Source organism: Aplysia californica, unplaced genomic scaffold, assembly GCF_000002075.1.
Source record: "Aplysia californica isolate F4 #8 unplaced genomic scaffold, AplCal3.0 scaffold01018, whole genome shotgun sequence".
Taxonomy (NCBI): domain Eukaryota; kingdom Metazoa; phylum Mollusca; class Gastropoda; order Aplysiida; family Aplysiidae; genus Aplysia; species Aplysia californica.
This window is the reverse complement of record NW_004798288.1, coordinates 105,934-114,871: the sequence shown is the minus strand read 5'-3', so window position 1 is coordinate 114,871 and position 8,938 is coordinate 105,934. Positions and strand designations below refer to the sequence as shown.

At 42.0% G+C, this 8,938-nt stretch overlaps 1 protein-coding gene across 1 annotated transcript in view; it reads right to left on the bottom strand.

Annotated features, from left to right (window-relative positions):
• LOC101849805 (E3 ubiquitin-protein ligase lubel) overlaps window positions 1–5,120 on the bottom strand; it is a 51,798-nt gene extending 46,678 nt beyond the window's left edge. The window contains exon 1 of the mRNA XM_005111160.3: window positions 4,685–5,120. The gene's annotated coding sequence lies outside the window, so the exon portion shown is untranslated. The remainder of the gene's footprint in view (window positions 1–4,684) is intronic.
• Window positions 5,121–8,938: the final 3,818 nt, after the last annotated feature.

Here is an 8,938-nt window from a genome sequence, read left to right as displayed (position 1 = left end):
TAAAAAATCATTATTATCATTATTATTATCATTCTTCTTCGTAGTAGTAGTAGTAGTAGTAGTAGTAGTAGTAGTAGTAGTAGTAGTAGTAGTAGTAGTAGTAGTAGTAGTAGTAGTGGTGGTAGTAGTAGTAGTTGTTGTTGTTGTTGTTGTTGTAGTAGTAGTAGTAGTTTTACCACACCATTCTCTCTTTTCCAGTAAAATCTCTGCCTTCAGGTTTACACCCTCACTCCACCAAATTTGTCCCTTTTCCTGCCCCCCCCCCCTCAACCCCTTAGTCTCTTTCTTTCTTTCCCTCTCTCTACTTCTGTATCTGTCTCCCTTCACTGTGTCTCTCTTCCTCTCTTTCTGCCTGTGTGTGTGTGTGTGTGTGTGTGTCTCCCTCTCTCTCTCCCCCCTTCTCTCTCTCTCTCTCTCTCTCTCTCTCTCTCTCTCTCTCTCTCTCTCTCTCTCTCTCTCTCTCTCTCTGTGTTTATGTATTTTTGTGTGTGATTGTAAGTGTGGTGTGCGTAAAGATAGTATTAATGGGTGGTTGGTGGGTGCTCGGGTGTGGTCTGCTCCTTCTCTCCTATTCAACATCTATCATCCTTATCTTTCTCTTCCTTCTTTTTGTGTTTGTTACTCTTTTGTAACACGAACACCTCTAATCTTCGGCACTTATATAAACTTATTTTGTTGCAAGTGCTAACTCTTTCGAAAACAAAAGATAGTTTTAGGTGTGAACAGGGCGCTCTGGTGGCAAGCGTAAGTGTATGCGTGGTACCAAAGCTCGATCTACTTTCGCTTTCTTTACCACCCAGAAATTTGCCGGTAGCAGTCTGATTAACGTAACATTTGTAACATACAGGTTGTGCATTACACAAACGCTGTGTCGCCAGGAAAATAAATAATTGTCCTGTGCTCTCACTAGCCGGAAAAAGGAAAGTTATACTAGCGTCTTGTCTGGCTCGACATCGTGACCGGTCAGTGAACCTGTACTTTCGCATCACATTGTTTTGAGTACCAGTGATCGCATGGGGTCACCAAAGTTCATTCAACGTGTGTGCTGTGCGAAGTATAGGGCTCCGGAATAGGGGGATTATTGATTTTTTTAAAAGGTACAGTCGGGGGGAGGGGTGAGGTTGAAGGCAACATCGGATGACAAAAACCGAACTTGGAAGCAAAATTTAGTATTAAGAATTTTGATTATTACTAGAGCTTCCTGCTACGGAAAAGCGTGCATTGGTGCAAGCCCTGTATGGAATTGGGATCCGTCATACTCCTACCTAGTAAGCCGCGTTTTTTAACCAAAAGGTCTGCGTTTCATTGGATGGGTGATAGTGAAGGATCCCCTTGTTTCATTGTCCTTTGTTTTAAGAGAGGTGTATGACCTCATCAAGAGCATACTTTTAAAATTCTCTCTCTCTCTCTCTCTCTCTTCCTTCCTCTCCCTCTCTGTTTTCTGAGTCTCGTTCTCTCTCGCTCTCGTGATAATTATATTATGTTTTGTAAACATCTATATTTTAGCTTTCTGTTCCAGATTCGCAGATTTTCAGTGTCACTTCATTTTGCTCTCCCTCAGAAAAGATGACAGAGATTGGGGACATTTTGGGATTTACATTCCGCTCACAACACACAAAAAGCGGAGTGAAAAAGGAAAAAGGTCAAGGTCATGAAGGGAGCGACGCAGTTACCGTGCACCTAGCTCAAGCTCCCCCCCCCCACCCCCCCGAAACAAAACACCCGGTTACCGTGTTCGTAGATAATGAGAGGCACCCGGTTGCTGGTTACCGTGTACGTAGATATCTTGAGTCTACGCGCCCGGTTACCGTGTGTTGACATTGAGACTACACGCGCGGTTGCCAGTTACCATGTACGTAGATCTTGAGGCTACGTGCCCAGTTACCGTGTGTGTGACAATGAGACTACACGTTGAAAACGGAAAAAAGTCAACGTCATGAAGGGAGCGAAGCAGTTACCATGCCTGCACCTAGCTCAAGCCTCCTTCCGCACCCCCCTCACCCACCAAAACTAAGTACACCGTTACCATGTACGTAGATATTGAGGCTACGGGCACGGTTACCGTGTATGCGACATTGAGACTACACGGTGAAAAAGGAAAAATTAATGTCAACGTCAAGAAGGGAGCAAAGCAGTTACCGTGTACCTAGCCCTAGGGCTACCCCGGGCCAGACACTAACCCTACCCATACCTCTATCCCAACCCCTACCCATAACCCTGTCCCAACCCCTACCCCAGACCCTACCCACACCTCTACCCCTATCCCTAAGCCTAACCCTAACCCTAAGAACTCTTTATTTTTATCCGTTTCATATTGATCGCTCGTTGCGGAATTCCTTCTCCTTAATAATAATACAATGTATTTTGCTAGAATTAATCGCGGTTAGAATTTGGTTAGAAACCTAAGAAATCCTGGCAACTCTGCGCTCCTAAACAACGGAAGTAGATAAAGTCTGCGTGATCAACAATGGCTGCGCCTTGATTCAAGTCTACTAATCCCCGACTCAGACCTATAAAACTTTAAACTGGGCCTAAAAATGCGCAAACTACCGTAATTTTGTCATGAACAGATGGTATACAGTGGCTTTCGGTCTCCCATCAGGATTTTGGAAGCCATTGAGTATAATCTAGATTTAATAGTGGTCGCTCGTTACGGATGTTCTCCCACATTGAGACTACACGCCCGGTTGCCAGTTACCATGTACGTAGAAATTGAGGTTATGCGCCCAGTTACCGTGTACGTGATATTGAGACTACACGCTCGGTTGCCGGTTACCGTGTACGTTGACACTGAGGCTACCGTACGTGCCCGGTTACTGTGTACGTAGACACTGAGGCTACGTGCCCAGTTACCGTGTACGTAGTCCCTGAGGCTACGTGCCCTGTTACCGTGTACGTAGACACTCCATTTCTTAAAATAAGAATATACCAAAGTTAGGACTATAACTAGATCTAGATCTAGAGTACGGTTGCCCCTTACCAGCCGCCCCCCACTTTCCGGCCGATTCGAACTTAGACTGGACTCCGTGCCAATAAAATCGAAATTTTATGACTAAAATGGTTTCAATTGTCAATTTCTTTGCACCTGCACATTCTTTGTTTACCCTACCACACATCCACCATCACAAAAGCCTTGAAGCAGAAAATCCTTTCGTTGTTTGAAGCAGAAAACATATCCAGGTGAGTGCAGCTGCCATTTGTTATCATTCTGAATAAGGCCATGTGGGTCAGCCAAATAAGGTTTCAGCAATCGTATTTCCGAAAGTACTCCTCTTGTGTGAAAGAAAAACATTTTTAGTTGTCTGCTTGGCTTGCCTATTAGCATGTAATGGCTGAAAACGTAATTCCCACTATATGAGTGGGGTGGCCGGTTGAGGGAAACTTTTTTGGCAGTAATTGCCCCATACCGGCCACTTAAAAATAAGGTCTTAAAAAAGCACATTGATGAGTTATAGAGATCTTTAATGTGAAATTGCTCCAAATATCTTTCAATAAACTTAGCAGTCCATTCTTAACTCGTCTATTATGGACAGTTTTATAGATGCCATTGTCCCCCTCCCACTTTCGACAACCTCCCCTTGCCCCACAAAGTTCATCCAAAAATTCAGGACACAGGATTCAGCCCCCAAAATACGTGTCAGGAGAAAAGTATAAGTATAAGGAGTTTGAGGAGGGAAAAGAATGAGAGGAAAGGGAAAAGAAAGCAGCTGTAGAAGATAGGAAGAGAAAGAAGGCAGAGAAGATGAAGAGAAAGAGAAAAGGAGACTGGAAAGAGTGGCAAACAAAGAGAAAAAGGACAAGGAAAGAGAGGCTAAAAGGAAGGCTAATGCTGACAACAAGCAAAAAGGAAAGGGCTTGAAGAAGAAGACTGAGGTTGTGGAGAATGAGAGAGAAAATGATCAGGGTGACTCGGATGCAATTGAGTACATGGACAGTTCAGATGAGGAATGCATGGAAGTTCTTGAGCGTATGAGGTCTGAGTATGATGAGAGTCGGTGTTTTGAATGTGGGAATGACAGGGACTTGGATGGATGGATCGGGTGTGACTGAGTGCATGACAAACAACGTGGAGGTCAATGGATGGAGGTTAGTTCGTTACTTTTGTGTATAAATTGATGTTTATATAATGTGGCCGGTATAGGGGAAACAGGTGGCTGGTAAGAGGCAAATACTCCACCGACCGGCCGGTAAGGGGCAACACTGGGGTCCTTCAAAATTCTATGTCTTATTGTACAAACATAACTCTAAAGAACCAATCTGGCAGTTGCCTCTTATCGGCCAAAGGCCAAGGATTATTTTGCAACATCTTTTTTACAACATGAGTTTCAATTTGTGGTAACTGGGTCAGTTTTTATCCCAAGCTTCCGGGACAAGCCACAGACGCGCGTTAGGCGGCTGGTAAGGGGCAACCGTACTCTAGATCTAAATCTAGATTCTAGAAGGATCAATTATTTCATGCAAAAAATGCCAAATAGGGGGCAACTTGGGTCTAGAATCTAGTTTAGAATCCGAAAACAATATACAATCACAGTGTTCAATGTAACAAGAAGACAGTGACTTAGACTAGATTCTAGATTCTACACTTTCACTACTTTCAGCTCGAACTTTACTTTAGTCTGTCTTTAGTCTTTAGTGTCCGACTTTGTCACACTTTCAGCAGGAACTTAAAGTAGAAAACACTCACCTCTTTTTACAAAATTGGATCCTGGACAGGATCAAAATCGAGATCTAGATCTACAATCTAGATCCAGATCGAAACTCTGGATTTGGATCTCAAGACAAGAGAGACTGCATCGCAAAGTAATTCAATGCCGCCCGGCGATGTCGCAATGATCAACAACACAATATCATATCATCACACGCCACAGGCGAAGGTCGGGCTTTGATTTGAAGTAAATCTAGAATCTAAGTGGACCTAATAAAACTTTCCGTTAAACTTATTCCAAAGCAGCATCTTTAAAGAAAAGCCTGCCTGCTTGTATTCCTACAAGCCTTTTAGAAACAATGTTTACAGAACAAACATTGCCATGGGATGTTGATATTCGTCCAGGTAAGTTGGGCGACAAGTTCCGTCTGTCCTCCTCCATAGTCCATAGTACATCTGGCAAAGGCATTTACAGTCTGCAAAATACTCAGTGTCCCGAAGGTAAATATTTCAACAAGAGAGACTATGAAATATTTCTGCCATAAATAATGATAAAAATATGTTAATATAATCTTTTAACTTGGAAGAATGCATAAATGATGAAAGTATTGAATATAATAGTGCATATAACATTGCTCTTGATTCCAGAACTATCTTTGTCAATTGTGCTATTTGGCAATTCTCTGACTTCGGTTTGCTTTTGTGCTCTTCGGGAATTCATAGAATTGTAAAAATAGTAACGAGCGTCAGCCTTCTATTTATATCAAATTCAAATCTATTAATTTGTAGGGCAGGGATTGGGGAATCGTCGTGACTCATGAGTCATATAGCCTAGTCTTGATATTATGTAGACTCTTTGATATTATAGAGGTTTTATGAACTTCTGGACAGTAAAGTTTTCTGGCAGCTAAGCTTCTTCTTTTTTTTTTTTGGAAGTGTGAATACAGTAATACTGAAAAGATGTACCTGTGTTTTTTTATAAGACATGGTTGCTCTGGGAATATTTTCGTGTTGAATGAGAAGCGAAAAGAGGGGCTCAGCATGGCGTAGAGGTCAAGATGTTGGCCTCTTATTCAAAGGTCCCGGGTTCGAATCCGGGTAGTGATCGAAAAATGTTCTTCTCTAAAATTGTCTTCTTTCACCTTGATCCTTTCCAGCTCTCTAACAGTGTTCTGTCGTCTGCTTTCATCTCTTCTTAATTTTGCCCCCACCCCCTCACCTTCTTTGACGCCTCCTCTGGGCTCCTGACTCTTTCTGCAGCTTTTAGGCCCTACAGTTACTCCTTGCATGGCTCCTTCTTACTGCTGTCTTTCAGCCACACCCCTGATCTTCTGGTAGAAAAGATCTACACCTACCTAGCCTTCTCGGACAAGGGCGGAAAATTTCGGAGGACACGTGTGCAAGTTAAGCGCCCGATAAAGATCCCTTGATGGTCTAAAATCGATAAAGAGTAGGCTTCGGCCGCCACCCAGGCAAAATTCTAAATTTCACACCAACTGAAAAAGTTTAATGTGTCCCGCGCGCTCAATGATCTTATGGAGTTGCGAGCGCCGTAAAACACTTACCCAACAAAATGAAATAAATAAAATAAAATAAAGAAACAAAAAAAAACAACTAGATTCTACATGTATTGTAGGAATTTTAATGCGCCAGCATTGTGTGTCCGCGTTCTTTGAACTGCGAGTGCTTCACCAAAACGCTCATGGTAAGTCGCGGCGGAGCAGATTATAGGGACAAGGAGTTTAGAACTAATGGAGCCTCCTCTCTCTCTTCGCGGCGCCACGAGCAGTACGCCGCGGTGGGGATCAAATATGGCCGCCGAGTGTGGGCTAAATCTCGAACTGTAGCGATTCTTTTTATAGAATCTTATCGGGCTGTGACACGTTGTGGGGGTGGGCGGGGTGGGGGAATGCACGCAAGGAAGAGGGGATGGGGCAGGGATGAAAGAGGAGGGGCGGGCCTTGGGAAGGCACGAAGGAGAATGTGAAAAATTAAATAAGAGAGAGAGAGAGAGAAAAGAGAGAGAGAAAGAAAAAGAGAGAGAGAGAGAGAGAGAGAGAGAGAGAGAGACAGACAGACAGACAGACAGACAGACAGACAGACAGACAGACAGACAGACAGACAGACAGAAGAGAGAGAGAGAGAGAGAGAGAGAGAGAGAGAGAGAGAGAGAGAGAGAGAGAGAGAGAGATTGTGATCAACTGACGGGCTGACGGATAATGACAGGGAGAAAAAAAAATTATGTGTGTGATACGGACTGTTCAATTCTTTCAGAGTTTTTTGTTATAATCTAGTTTAAAAATCAAAAAGATGTGTAAAATAAGAAGTAAACTTGTCCAAGTAACATAAAATTATCTAACATACCAAATTATAAAGATAATCTTTCAATATATGCTAAAATATTTAAAGATTAGAAATGGATAAAAATATACTTTAAAACTGAATTTAAGATATTATGATTGCATGATTCTAGGCGTGTGCCATAACTAACTTTATGTGTAAGGAATAGCGAACACAACAGAAGGTCGATGCCAGCTTTATCTGATTGCTAACAGTATGTCTTGGTCTATAAATAATAATATTATTGATTACAATAATTTTGTTTCCTGGTTTTCACAAAGTGGAGCGCACAATGATTTCAAATATTTATTTTTTTTAAACTTTGAAGGTTGTTGTTTTTTTGTTCAGTAAAGTAGGATAATATGGAGAGCAGCGTTTTTAGTCCCTTATTACACTCAGGGGGGGGGGGGGGGGGTAATTTATCTTATTGATGACTCTTGTGTATTAAAATTTGTTGTTGCTTTGTTTGGTTTATTTTTAAACTGCAGAATCTTAACTGAACCGGAATTATTGATTGTGGGACCTTAGGTGAAGACTACAACAATAGAATTAAACCGAGTATAGTTTATCTAACAAGACTCAAACTCTTATCCACCCCACCCTACCCTCTCCCCTCATCTGATATGGTTTGGTGTTTCTTTATCATAGAAAATATTCATCTTTATTGTTGTTGAGTATTGATTTCCTATTCTAATGGAGCCTCTAGATATCTACATTTAGACAACAGTAGCATCTAATTTGCAAACACAATGGAAAGCAATATAAATGTATAATCTGTATATACATACACACATAATAATTATATATATATATATATATATATATATATATATATATATATATATATATATATATATATATATATAAATATATATATATATATATATATATATATATATATATATATATATATATAAGAATAAGAATAAGAATACTTTTTAAAAAATTGAGTATCTCGGTCTTTCTGCTGGGGTATTGTATCCCTTTCAGCCTGGGTTGGCCTTGGCAGGTAGCGCCGGAGCCAGCCTCTTAAGAATGTTAATGATCTAAATTGTGTTGCTGGGGGCATAAAACACTTTCATTCAAATTTTTTAAAAGGAAAACAACTTAACTGTGAAAACTTCGGCCCACTGCAGCATCATATCGGTTCTTACACTTAAATACAACACAGATGCAAGGCATTTTTACTAATTGACTTGCCTAATCTCAAGGACCTCGGAATAAAACCTTCTTTCTTATCTAGATTTCAGTGCGTAAGTCGGGCATTCGCTCAGCGCAGGTAGACCACAGTTCCGCCGCGAGAGAGGGCTCCTATCAGGCGTGCGGTGCCGCCCACAGAGCATCCTCCATTACTTTTAATCTCCTTGGGGGGGACACACTTCTGCTACTGCTACGCCAGGACTGAAAATATCGCATGTCGCTCGCGCGACCGCCACTGACTGGCCCTATTTTCTACAGTGTATCATCAGATTGTGCGTGCAGTAATTCCTGCTCCGTTTTCTACAACTTGTCACTGTCAAGGCCCTGAGGCGGAGAGAATGTCGAGGCCACGCTTGTCAGCTGTCCCTGGCCACATTTTACAATTTCGGCACATCCAGGCACATCCCGGGTGATTGTCTCATCCCCTATAGCCTAGTGCAAGGACCTATAATTACCTGTACTACTAATTTATAACTTTCTTGTCTTGACTGCACAAGGCGAGCATCTTCCTGGCTTTAAAAATGGATGCAAGCCAGGCACTGACACTGCCTCCCCTCGAGCCTGACCTGGGGTTAGGTTTTATTTTATCACACACGCAACAGTCACACCAAAGATCTCTACCACTAGTTGACTACTAGTAGATAATCTTTGGCCACACGCGGGGAAGGATAAAGGATCTACCGGTTTGTCTGGTTGGTTCACACATGGTAATCGGCACAGGATGAAGAGGGTTATTTTTTTCGGGGAGGGGGG